Source organism: Bufo gargarizans, chromosome 5 (genome assembly GCF_014858855.1).
Source record: "Bufo gargarizans isolate SCDJY-AF-19 chromosome 5, ASM1485885v1, whole genome shotgun sequence".
In the NCBI taxonomy this organism is placed as follows: Eukaryota; Metazoa; Chordata; class Amphibia; order Anura; family Bufonidae; genus Bufo; species Bufo gargarizans.
The window spans coordinates 192800700-192815092 of record NC_058084.1 but is presented as its reverse complement, the minus strand read 5'-3'; the positions used below and the strand labels follow the sequence as shown (position 1 = coordinate 192815092).

Genomic DNA, 14393 nt, shown 5'->3' with positions numbered 1-14393 from the left:
TTTTGTCTTTGTTCTAATGTTGGGGGATGATGTTAGTTTTGGAGCCAGGATGTGCAGGAATACTCAATTACCCATTATACTAGTGGGACAGGAAATGCAGCTGAGGCATGTTGATGCGATGGGTCAAACACGGATCCGCCTCACTCACAGACGGTCGCTTAAGTCTAATGGCTAGTAGGGTGACTTTTTTCAGTTGGAATGTTAGGGGAATTAAGGAGGCCAACAAGAGACGGGCAGTGCTAGATTGTATGGGGAAGAACCAGCCCCTGATTTGCTGTCTCCAGGAGACCGATTTGTTAGCAGAACAAACTAGTATTCTCACACCGAGATGGGCTGGTCACTGTTTCCATGCCACCTATTCTGCCTATACGAGGGGGGTGAGCATTTTAGTGCACAGATCTGTTGCATTTTCATGTCTCTCCCAGATTATTGACAGAGAGGGTAGGTATGTGTATCTACATGGCTCCCTATACTCAGTGAAGTGTGTAATCATTGGAGTCTACATTCCCCCACCGTACTCCTCCCAGGTGATGAAAAAGATCATAGCTTTGATGGCGGAAAGGCCTAATGTGCCTACAATAGTGTTAGGCGATAAATTTCATGCTTTTCCACAGGTTGTCAGCAGCGATCTCACTCCCTTCGGCCGACTACTTCAGGAAGCATCCATTCTGGACTTCTGGAGGTTGAGGTACCCCGACACTAAGCAGTTCTCCTGTCGTTCCAGCACGTATGGTTCTTTGTCCAGAATTGACTTCATTCTAGGAAATGAAGCAATGGGCTATTTGCTAGATGATATCAGATACTTGCCAAGACAGGTTTCTGATCATTCACCGATTGTGGCGACCTTTCAGATGTTGCCATCCATGTCGCGCAGAGCTAATCTATGGAAGTTTAACCCTTATTGGCTGAATGTCCTGGTTGATATGTCAGATGTCAGGGACACTTTAAATTAGTTTTTTTACCATAATCTCCCGTCGGCTGGTAGAATAGTAGTGTGGGATACGATGAAGACGTTTCTGCGGGGGGTGCTAGCTGCCAAAATTAATGGTCGATAAAAGGAGAATAGTGCCCTAACTAGACAGTTGCTTTCGGCGGTAGAGGCGGCAGAGAATAGTTATGTAGACAACCCTACACCAGAACATGAGTTTCAGTGGAAAGAAACGCAGCAACAGTTGGATGACCGCTTACTCCGTAATGCCCGTAATAGACGTTTTTTCCTGAAGCAAACGTACTATGAGGAAGGGGAAAAGGCGGGCAGGATGCTGGCTCTGATTACTAGAGAGCAGCACTGCGGCAACACGGATGGTACAGTGCAGGTGACCACGGACAAGATATCCCAGGTATTGTCAGGGTTTTATCAGAGCCTTTACTCTTCTAAAATTGTGGCCACGGAAGCTGACATCAAAAATTTCCTCCATCCCCTACGGATGCCCACTTTATATCAGGATCAGAGAGCACTTTTGGATAGCCCTTTTACTTTGAAAGAGTTGGAAATAGCGCTGGGTGATATGGCTAACAATAAGGCCCCAGGGAGTGATGGCCTGCCTGCAGAAATTTATAAACAATTCGCCCCAGTCCTGTTGCCCCAGTTACTGGAAGTGTTTAATGAAGCCCGGCTGCTGGGGAAACTGCCTGACACAATGAATGAGGCAATTATAGTTGTCATACCAAAACCGGGGAAGGATCCGATGGAGGCGGAATCATATAGGCCCATTTCATTGTTGCAGGCGGATGTTAAGCTGCTGGCTAAGATATTGGCTAATAGGCTTAACTCAGTCATTGCCTCGCTTATCAATAAGGATCAGGCAGGATTTATGCTAAACATGTCGACAGCAGTGAATATCAGGAGACTACACTTAAATGTCCAGGTGGGCCAGGTTCACGCCTTGAATGCGGCGGTCGCGTCTCTTGACGCGGCCAAAGCATTTGACAGAGTGGAATGGCGATACTTGTTCCTGGTATTGGAAAAGATGGGGGTGGGATCGGTCTTTATGGATTGGGTGAAAATGTTGTACGCGTGCCCTTCGGCCAGAGTGCAGGTGAATGGATACATATCTGACTCGTTCAAACTGCAGAGGGGTACCAGACAGGGTTGCCCGTTTTCGCCGCTACTGTTTGCGGTGGCAATAGAACCCCTGGCGGAGGCTTTACGTTCATCCACGGGGGTTAAGGGATTTAGATATGGGTGGGTAACAGAAAAAGTAGCGTTATACACAGATGATCTGCTTATGTTTTTAGATGACTGGGAGACGTCCCTGCCGGCTGCAATGGAGATCATTGATGAGTTTGGACAAATCTCGGGCCTGCGAATAAATTGGACTAAGTCAATCCTGTTGCCGCTGGCTGGAGATGTTTCTTCAGATCCTGTCATGAACGGAGGGTTACAGATTGTGTCTAGCTTTAGATATTTGGGGATACGGGTCTCCAGAAATAGTGGGGACTTTATAGATCTAAACGTAATGCCGTTACTAGATAAGTTCAGGAAGAAAGTGCAGGCATGGTCTAAGCTGCCTTTATCTATTGTTGGCCGAACAAACCTGATTAAAATGATTCTTATGCCCGAGCTTCTCTATGTGCTGCATAATGCTCCCGTATGGATCCCACTGAAGGTGTTTTACACTGTCAACGTCATTTTTAGAGACCTAATCTGGAAGAAGGGGATCCCTCATATAAAACTGAGCACCCTGTGCAGACCTAAGACTCAGGGAGGATTGAGTGTCCCCGATCCCTTGGTTTATTATTTGGCAGCCCAAATGCAGCCCATAAGGGGTTGGGGCGAGGAGGAACAGGTTAATAAGGCAGGTAGGATAGTCAAATACTTGCTCAAAAGGGGATGCCTTCTGTCGGCGCTAGAGGACGGCACTTTCAGGGAAATGGGGAGAAGGTACGAGATGTTGGGCATGATTTATATGGTGTGGTGGAAGACAAGGAAAATGGCAGGTGTCACGGGATATACGAAATTTACTTCAATATGGCCGAATATCATGTATGATGAACTCAACAAGGTCTCCAGTGCTAGGGCATGGAGGAAATTTGGTTTGGACAGACTATGTCAGCTATTCGAAAGCACTTCCCTTAAAGAATTTACTGCTTTGCAACAGGAGTTTAGCTTTCCTAAAGCTCTTTTCTATGTCTACTTGCAAGTAAGACATGCCATACAAGTGCAGGAGCGGCGGGAGAAGCTGTTTCCTGCCCAGAAACACCTGATCGTAGACCTCACGGCTACTGGGGGCGGTTCCAGGGGAGTCATATCGCTGCATTATCTAAGCCTAATGGAAGCTTTACATAAAAAAAATCCATTGCATCTGTTTGAAAAATGGGAAAAAGATATACCGGAATTGAAGGATGACCAATGGGAAAAAGTGCTTACTGACTTTCCTGATATAGCGGTAAGTAAAGCTCATAGGGTCTCACAATTGCTGCTGCTTCATAGAGCATATAGAACCCCGAAAATGTTACATAAAATAGGGTTTCGTGCTGACGATAAATGCCCTAGATGCGGGGTTACGTCCGCTGACCTCATACACTTAATGTGGAACTGTCCGCGATTTATGGGGTCACGGTTGAATGTTCACCTCTATTATGCGTATTGGGATATGCTGGTGGAATATCGGGGCTAAAGGAGGTTAAGTTGGCAATTCAGCGTATCGTATATCAGGCCAGCAAGCGGATAGCGTCCCGATGGATTGCTTCAGATCCACCGGAGGTGCAGGAGGTAGTGAAGGCGATTCACACTTTGGTCCAACTTGAGAGTTATGTGTATCAAAAGAGAGGGAATAACAAAAAATTTGGTATGCATGGATTGAACATTTCCATTTGGTTGTTTAGGGTAGGGATTTGAAGGTAGGGTAGGAGGAGACAGTTATAGGTAGCACTTACTCTGGATCTAGAATGGTAAATGAGTGGAGTGCGTATGAGCAGGAATGCCTGTAGTATGAGCGTGGGTTGGATCGTATCCTGGACTTTGCTGCACAATATTTCCAAGATGGACTGCACCGGGTCTTCGGGGCTGGGTGAGGGGAGGTTGGGACGGGGTTTGTTTGTGATGTTCTTGATGTTGAGATGAAAAACAAAAAATATGAAGATTTTGTCTTCAAATAAAAAGATTTGACCCCCAAAAAAAAAAAGTTAAGGAAAAAGCATAGATGTGGTAGGCAATAACAAGTGCTCAGCGGCACTAAATCAAGTGCTTGGTGGCACCAAATCAGAAACCATATGTCCTAGCAAAATCCGGGGGGGTCCAATGCACATCCATGAATCCCGGTGGGAAAGCAAAAAACATCTATCCCTGGGCTAGATGATGATGTGGTATTGAAGGACAGGGTGGGCAAAGAACTATCTCTGATATTGCCCTACAGGAGGGTGCTATTCTGGCCCTAATAGCCTAACCACAGACCACCCTCCCTGATAAGAGCAACCCCGTCCGGAACCTTACCCTATATAAAAATGGCCCTAGTAAGCCCCTAGGCCCTTGACTTCCAGGTGATCACTATATAGATCTATGTGTTTTTGACTCATTATAAAAGTATATTATATTATAAGTATATCGCACCCCTCTTTGTATCACACCTATCGATAGCACACTTATACCAGTCCTTAAAAATACTTTTGTGGCCCTATTAGATAGCGTTTGGTGTCCCTAACAGCCTGTCCCGGCTCCACACAGCAACCTCTCCCTACACTGGCAAAACACTGAATGTAAAATGGTGGCCAGATCAGGTTTATTTATAAGGTAGGGGGTATGTCCATGTGCTGAAACGTCTCAATTGGCTGTCCTGTACAACCTGATGGATGTGTCATGGGTCAAAGTTCTTCACAATGTAAAAGAATATGGCGGGCACGAATATCTCCATATGTTCACGTGTTTGGCGAATCACAAACACGCAAAGTTCGCAGCCAAACGACCGCCGGGCGAACCGCAAGGCCATCTCTAGTTATTAAGTCGCAGGATCCCTATCAGCCTCCTCAGGCATAGTGCTGCAGAGCAGGCAGTAGGCCTTACTGGAGTTCTATTCACTGCTCCAAGTATCATCTGCCTGTTCTTATTCAGACTGCTGGATAATAATAAATATATCTGGTCCTTTCAATAAAACTCATCCAAGGAACGGTAAATCCTATGTGTAATAGACCAGATTTGTGCTTCTAAACACTTGTCAGTAGCATCACAGAGTCAGACATAATGAACTGAAGAAACAAATCTTTTGAACTAATCTTTTAGGTGAACTACATTAAAATTAACTAGATTTCACATCACTATGCAGGCCAATCGCAGAGACCGTGCGGGATGAGGGGTTTATAGGGCTGTGATATCACAGGGGATGGATATCTGCAGATTGGCTGGCTGCACAGCATTAGGTTATCTTTTGTTCCCGGGCTTGTCTCCTCTACACCTAGTTTCACTTTGTAACATAATCCAGCCACCATTTTAGAAAAACCTGATTCGTTACCACGGAGAGCAAGGAAATTCGGATTCATTGCGAATCAAAGTCTTCCTAAACTTCGGACCAAATTCTGCTTTGAATGCTTCACTTCCCTCAACACTATTGATGATACAGGGGTTGGGCCCTAATAATAATTTCCTCTGGTGGTCCCAAATAAAATTCTAGTCCAATAATGAGCTTGAGACTCCCACCAAACAGCTCCCACATCTTGTGTGCTTGACCTGGAGTGAGTGGAAAAGTGGGATTAACTGCAAGAGTAACAGTAAGACTACACAAAGCAAGTTTATTACTGCCTACCACACCTGAAGTACTTGTAGTGCAGCTCCTAAATGTAGCTTTGCACAATCTAGACAAGCTGTTCCATACATTTAGCATTATTCTGTCATCAAAGCAGTGCAGACCGTCAGAACAGAAGTGTCTTATTTTTCCTTCAGTTGTGATTTTATGTACTGGCCTACATCTAATTCCCTGCCAGGTGCAAACAGCTTGCAGAGGACACCTGCAGCCTTTCTACACAAGCACACATTTACTGACAACCAGACAAAAAATGACATGTACAGCGGTCCTCTCCCTGCAATTCTAATTCATGTAAAGTAGGAATATTGTAAAGTGGCAATATAACTACATAATAAAACCCTTTGTCTCAACTGTGCAATATATCTTAATTATCTTACCAATTCCATACCAGTTCATGTGCAGCAGCCCAGTTTGAGGTGGCCCCCAATGCTACGTTAGATTTCCTTTGAGAAACTGAATTGTAAAACAATACAGGCAACACACTTGACTTCCCCGGTCTCCTGTCTGGAAGATGAAGGTTCCATGCTGAGGAAAGACCTGAGCTAGCTGTCCCTCTCTCAGAAAAATTATACCGTGGCCAAAGGGCTGGTGGTCCAGAGTCTGTGGCTCAGTCTTCGGGCAGAGTATCCCAGTCTCAGTGTCTTCTTCTGGCTACTCATACTGTCTAGCAGAGTCTTTCCTATTAAACACTGCTCCCTATCTGCAGACACCTAGGGGCTCTGACTGCTGTACTTATATACAGTTTCTAACTGATCTAGAATAGAAATATTGTTGCAGTTCAAGGCTGCCATAGACTTGTATTTGACCTCAATACAAGTCAATGGAAGTGACTAAGCAGTTTTCAGTCTGACGGAGGTAAAACAGATGGTCAGAAGTTAACTATGTCTGGCTTTTTCCCTCCAAAGCTCATGTCTTCATAGTCCCTTATGACAGTAGTGGAAAGTTACTATTTCTTTAGTTCACAGGCTGGAAAATCTTAGCATTCCAAAATTAAGTGCAAATACAATGCAATAACAGTGCCAATAAAAAGGATATATCATATAAAATGCATTGTCACAATATAATATAGTATAAGTGCAAAAAAAACGGCATAAATCACATGGCAAATTAATCCTTCAAAGTGCAGTAAAGTAGGGAGTTGATGGCTTGGGATAGCAGCAATAGGAGCAAATGATTACAAACGTCCAGACCCCAAAGTATTCTTGCTCCAGGGCACTATACATGCAAGAGCAGACAGGTTTCCCTTTAAAGAATGTTGGTACATTGCAGACAACTCCTTTAGGGATTGCTACAGGCCTAATAATTCATTTTTTTCCAAGTACAGAACCATGCCATGAACGCAACTGAATTAAGACCTGTATTGTATACATAAAGGGTGCGTCATCTTTTTCTGTACTGTTTAACACTTTTTGGTGGAATGTTCTGTTAAGGAACATTAAATGTTAAAAAAATGCATATAAATTCCTCCCGTAATGTGTTCCTTTTTTGTTTAAAAAAAATAAATAAAAAATTCTACAGTTAAGAAATACCCCCTCCTCCTTTCACAAGTCTTAGGGCTCATGAACACGACCATGCCGTTTTTTGCGGTCCTCAAATGCGGATCCCTAAAAAACGAATGCCACCCATATGCCTTCCACAATTTGCGGAACGGAACAGGAGGTCCATTATAGAAATGCCTATTCTTGTCCGCAAAACGGACAAGAATAGGACATGCCTCATAATTTTTGTGGGGCCACGGAACGGAGCAACGGATGCGGACAGCTCACAGAGTGCTGTCCGCATCTTTTGCGGACCCATTGAAATGAATGTTTCCGTATATGGACCGTATACGGAATCAAAATACAGCCCGTATACAGAATGCAAAAAATGTTTGTGTGCATGAGCCCTTAGTCTGACTGTAAGACAGCTGGCTGCAGAAAAGTTCCACAGAGATCATGAAAATATCTAACAGAATGGGCAAGCTTACCTCCTGATTGTTATCCTAGGTTTAATGTTCCTATGTGTTCATAATGAAACCAATGCTGTAATTTATAAATGCATGCACTATTACTACTAGTTAACATCAATACTTGCTGGAGCTATGCAGATCACAGTAAAATCATTAGTGCTTCCATAAGGCAGATACATCCACTTGATATGTTTTGCAAATCTTTATAGCAGCACTACTTCTGAGAGAACATCAAAGCAAAAGTCTGGGATGACAGTTTGGATAACACCATAGGAAGTCTGCATAAATCAAGGAATAAACATTCCAATATATATCAGATGTTTTTCATTAGCACAGAATAAGACTTGGGATCCTTAATCAGAACAGGGGTATATAGCACACAGCAGTAGTTAAAGGGAAATCAATAAATAACCTGTTGTTTAAATCAAGTTTTATGTTAAGCATATTTTTTAGAATTGTTTGTGATGTTTTCTAAAATTCCTTATCACTATCTATATTTTAAAACAAATCCTAAAATCACAGTTTTCACACTGGCAATTAGGTCTAAAATATGTTAAGACTTCCTATCCTTTGAGAGCAGCCATAGACACAACAGACTGGAGGAGACCTCATTGACGTCTTTGAGTGATATCTGTCGTTGTAATACTGCCTCTGCTGATCACTACTGCAAAGTTACTTGTACAGAATAAAAAGTCTTGGCATATTATTAGTCCTAGTGGTTAGTGCACACAAGGCATTTGTTTTTGTTTTTTAAGAAAAATAAAATAGTGATATGAAAATGAAAGGAATCATCACCAACAACATGTTTAACCCCTTCCTGACCTCTGCCATACATTTACTGTAGAAGTCGGGTCTTTAAAAATGGAGCTTGCATAGCCGTCAATAAGCGATAAGGCTCCCATGGTCATTTGCAACAGAACATCTGAGGGATTTTGAGACTTTGTTATTCACATAGCTCTGCACATTTTTCAACCATAGCTAAAGAATGGGATTCCAAAACTATTCAGCCAATTCCAAGTGGAGTCTACCATATGTGATAGACAAGAAGGAGAAACTGTGCAGTGGCCAGGTTTGAAGTAGCCCTGAAGACTACACTGGGACCCCCGAACACCGTTGAGGTGTTATCAAGTGTTACTGCTCTCCGAAGGGGATGGTAAAGCATGGTTCACCCAAATGGAAAATAAGTCCAGAGAGTCTGGGTTGCAGTAAACCAGTGTGCTTCTTCACTGGGGGAACTCAAGTGCAAAACAATACAGTCAATGCACTGATATGGCTTCTCCATTCTCCCCTCTGGTAGTAGAAGGTTCTGTGCTGAGGAAAGGCCTGAGCTAGCTGTCCCTCTGTTCTTTAGGAGTCTGGTTGCCTGGTCAAAGGGCTAGCGACCCAGGGTCTGTGTGAGAGTATCCTGATCTCAGAATCTACTTCTGGTCACTTTTGCAATTTGGCAGAGTCTCTCCTACTAATCACCAGTCCCTATTTACAGAGAACTTGGGGCTCTGATTGTAGTACTTATATACAGTTTCTGTGAACTGATCTAGAACCTTCTCGTGGAGGCAGAAGCTGGAGAATCACAACCTAACCAAAATAATGTTGCGGTTCAAGGCTGCCATAGACTTGTATTGGGCCTGAATAAAGGTCAATGGGAATGGCTAAGCAGTAAACAACAGTCTGACAGCTAATCCAGATCAAAAGTTTTGTGTGTCTGGATTCTCCAAAACTCCCCCTCTGCATAACCCCTTTTGACAGCAGTGGAAAATTACTAGCTTCTCAGTATACAGACTGGAAATTCTCAAAGTCTCTTAGTGTGAACTGTGCATTAACTCTTTCCACAATTCAGTGCAAACACAGTACAATAACACTGCAACTAACTATAATTTGCTGTAACTGGAATTTCACTTTAAGGATATCCCAAAAATAATTTCATTATATCCAAATGTATTTATAAAAGTATGTCCAATTTTCACTAAATATATGATTCCCAGTTCTAGAATGGTTCTCTGTCTCATGGTTCTGTGCAGTACTAGGGGCTAAAATACTGCACAGGTCTTGGTAAGGAAAGACCATGTGAGTTTAGTAAACTGTGGTCTAGATCATAGATGTGATGTCCCTTGTATAGCTGCAGTGTTATTAAGGTACGGATAAAAAATGCTATTAAAATACAATTACTGATGCTCCAGCAAAACTCACACCCTACACCCTCTGATTAGTGTTGATCGCAAATATTATAATCGTAAATTTTTATCGTGAATATCGGCTCTTTGAGAATTCGCGAAGAAGTCAATATAGTGCTAAATCTTCGTAATCGCAAATATTCAAAAAAAAAATTCATCAGTACCCTCACTTCTTTTTGCTTGTGCGCCAATGAGAAGGCTGCAATATCTTTGTCTGAGCTTAGCAATACCCCTAGCAACCAATAGGAAAGTTGCCTACCCCTTACTGTATAAGAAACTCCTAAGCAGCCATTTTCTGCAGTTTTTTGCAGTTCCGAGAGGGAGAGAGAGAGAGAGAGCAGTGTCATTGCTGTGCTCTGTCCTTTGCTCAGTCATCTGGATCCTTATTCAATTACATTAGCTAGATAGCTCATATATATATAATGCAGTAGTTAGTGGGAGATAGTCAGTGTAGGTTAGATAGTGATATAGTGTAGCTGATAGGTTCCAGTGCAGGGTGTTAGGTAGTGTGATAGGAATTACTGTACTGTGCATTCTCTACAGTCTCAGGAAATTTCTAGCAGCTTGAAAAATTTAGCAAAAGTGAGCCACTCCTGTAGTGTGCTCGCAATACACGCATATTAGATTTCATATTTTCGCAATCAAGAAAATAATGACTGGAGATCACTAATTCTAGGATTTGCAAATATTAGGCCAAAAATTCGCGAAATATTGTGAAAACAAATATTGCCTATACTGCTCATCACTACCTCTGATGTAGCCATCATTAGCACCGAGGCAGAACCTGCTTCTATCACTGAATGATTGTTTATCATTGATGGCCACATTACAGTTCACAGGAGGGCTAGACACACCTACTGCTATTATATATATTGCAGGGACACACAGGACCAACACTAGGTGTCATAGTGTGGGGCGACATTAGCTACCACGGGCGTTCTCATCTGGTAACGAGTGGCAGCATGCATCACACCAAGGGGAGATGACACCCAGTATTCACGTGACCCTGCCTCAACATATACTGTACCCTGCTGCAGAACCCAAAACAAAGGGTTCACCACCTTGGTTAGGTGATCACTTCCCATGCATCACTAGCAGTTTATACCAATTTCAGCTTAATAGTTTTAAGTTCTTCAGGTGTTCTTTTTTTCATTTTCTGCAAGTCTATATATCTTAACTTGGGAAGTACACGTTCATATACTGGACATGCAAATAAAAGTTCAAGTATATAATAATTATAGGCATACAATATGACAGGTAAAAGGGTTGTGAATGACAACATATCACCTATCAAAGGAGTGATTTTCCCCACTATCTTCAGTAGCCTGATAGAGTTTGAATGGAACTGCAGTGCACTTGCTCAACCACCATTCTTGTGATTGGTGAGGGTCCCAGTTGTTGGACCGCAACCAATCAGACTTTTATCACTTATCATTTTGCTAGGCGATAAGTTGGTTTTCTGGGACAAAATCTTCAAGACATTCAATTCTGTCTATGCCAGGGAGGTTCATTTTCAATAAACTGATCACTTTTGTGGTGTATAATGACAATATGTCTCATACACAGTAACTCCAATACCAGAACTTACCATTGGTGGTATCTCTAAATTACCAGTGCATATATTTTTACTATATTGTTTATTAGCCTGCAACTAAAATATCTTGCAATTTTGCTTTGGAAACCACCAGTAGGCTGTGGGTGGAGGATGATGTTGCTGGATCTCCAGGCTCTCTGCATCACTAAACAATAAAAGGATACATAGAGCATGGGTCATGTACATGAACCAGAGGATTGATATCTATAGATTTAGTTTAGATTTTTATACCTATCTATGGGAGCAAGCAATATATCAGACTGCTGTAGTAAAACATAGAGATCTATGATGTACACTTTCATCAGAAAGGAGTATTTTTTAATTCAATATTCATTAGAAGCAATATTTTTTAAATGTTTTGTCTGTTTTTCTTTCTTTATTTCATCAGTACTATACCATTGACAATTACAGTATATATATGTAGCTCCATTGTTCTCTTGATAGGCCTAGATTAAAATGTGCATAGAGGAACTCTACGCTGATTGAGTCACTACAGAGGGCTCTCGCTGGGCTCAGAGATGGCCTGACTGAGAGGCTTAGGCTACACTATGTGTCCTGCTAAAAGTCCAAACAAAGAGGAAGTTAAAGAGCAACACTGACAAACTCTGCTCTGCTACATCCACTCTCCCCCACCTGTCCAGGTTATCTGGGTTTATAATAGATATCTTCTTTCATTGAATGGAAGTACGGTATGTATAATATTGTGCAGACAAATACAATTCTTTTTATTTTATTGTAAAGACAATTTTTTTTTAACATCGAAAGTTAATTTAAAAAAAAAAAAATTTTTTTTACATCTTTCACCCATTGCTATGTGTGGTCACCTCCAGTATATTGAGAGAATATTTGAGAGCAAGTATCTTAAAATGTGGCATTTCCAAGGTCACTTAGTCAGTGTCAAGTAATTTGCCATGCAATGATCAGATATTGCTGTCGCCTTTTATGAAGCAGTAGCCTCCATCGTTGTTATCTAGTGTAATTTGCCCTGCCGTGGCTTTTGATTAACATCCTATTCTTCTGCCATTTGGCTTTCTAATGAGTAGAAATCACCTAGGTAACCCAGCCCCCCCTTCCGTCAGTCAATAAGATTCCGGGCGATGGACTGTGCATGTGTCTATATCTGGCTGCTGCATATTGCCGGTGATAGAGAGGAGCTGTCCACTGCTGAATCTTGTCTACTGCTCCACCACCTACCACTGCATATCCCTTACTTATTCTGCCACCTATACTACCACACCTCCATATCCTCCTGCATCTGTTGGGTTAAGGGATAATGTATCACAAAATTAACATTTTACATCCATAATCTGCCTATGAATTAACAATTCTTAACCCTTTGTCAGCCTGACCTCTCTTCCTCTCCATTAAACAGTTAACAGCCAAACCTTAACCCTGTAAGATCTGGTTACCACAGGAGTATTTTGCCTAGCACCAAGCAGTGGCATTATGCCTTAAGGATTATGTCAATGTATCTTGTTTAATTTAAGAGATCAGCTTCTAAGATGTGACATCTGTTCTCATAATAACGCATGGAAGAGATGCTGATCGCCTCTGACTGTTGGGGATTGTAGTTTGCCATTCTATCAGGCTTTATGTCCATTTTGGTGCAACCTCTAGTCAAAAGTATAGCGTGCACTGCGGGTTATTGTAAATGAAAAGATGCCAGGATTTATATGTACGACATTTGGTTCTCGGATTATATCTACATATAAGTTCTGTCTGGTTTATCATTAAGCCTCTCAGGCCCCTGGATGCTCATAAAGAGTTACATGGGAGCCAACCCCCAGGCATCTCATGGACGTCATAAAATGCCATTGTTGCATTCTGAATTCAATACGTATGCTATCCATACCCCATGTGCTTAATATAAAAATCCCATTGCACGCAGTATAGAATTCATCACAGCTGCAATAGACATCAAACACAGATTTAATCTGCAATGCCTGAATCCAAGAAACTAATGTCACTTTATTAACCTGCTGCTTTCGCAGATATCAGCGCAAGACATTAATCCTAGATCTTAACAGCGCAAGATATTAATCCTAGATCTTAACAGCGCAAATAATCTCTAATGTAAAAACTGACAAGTACATGTTGTTCATGAAGATGATTGCAAAATCTTACCTTTCTCACAAAATGCAAGCTCTCCAAACAGTCAATAGCCACTTCGGTATGTGAGCTGCTGCCCTTCTATGTAGCAGTCTCAGCTCTGTATCCAGCACAGCAGAAACTGATCCTCCCCCCACAGAGTCTGCTACTGAGGGAGACCAATAGCTCCAGTAGTCTGGGATGAATCACATAGCTGCTCAGGCCAATCATGGCACAGAATGGTCCTGGCTACAGCAGCCCAGGGAGATACTGAGATCCTATATGCTACATTTGGGAGCAGAGGCTTTGTCGCCCTCGTTTGTTTGGACTGGATTACAAGATGCAGTCGCTTGGCAGAACTGACTTGCATCTGCTGATACCAGAAGTCGTTTATGCCAGAGATAATACCACTTTGTGAAAGATACTATTAGTACGTGACTTGCCTCATCTTGTATTACCTGTACATGACTTGTTGAATGCAAAGCTGGTCAGAGAGTGTACAGTTTGTTCAATGAACCTCTTCTGATGAACATTAGTAATAATAATGGTCTTTGCATTTGTAGTGACAAACCTCAAATAATTCTCTTAATTATAGTGGATAAATCCCAGTCAGATGCAGCACATATATCAAGAGGAACGAATCACCAACTGAAAAGAAGTTAATTCTAATCAGGGTCTAAGGAAATCCTATCACTGCTAAGGCAAACCCTAGCGAAGAAATGCCACTTTTAATGAAAATATTTGAAAGAGGTTAAACAATAATATTGATACCAAAAAGATGATAATACAATAGTCATAAGCGACTCTTTTTAAGGAACATGTAGAGTAGCCTCACAATATGACGCTCTGATTGG

At 42.0% G+C, this 14393-nt stretch overlaps 1 protein-coding gene across 1 annotated transcript in view; it reads right to left on the bottom strand.

Moving 5' to 3' along the window:
- The window catches only part of TMEM108 (transmembrane protein 108), a 287581-nt gene extending 273889 nt beyond the window's left edge, over positions 1-13692 (bottom strand). The window contains exon 1 of the mRNA XM_044295635.1: positions 13576-13692. The gene's annotated coding sequence lies outside the window, so the exon portion shown is untranslated. The remainder of the gene's footprint in view (positions 1-13575) is intronic.
- Positions 13693-14393: the final 701 nt, after the last annotated feature.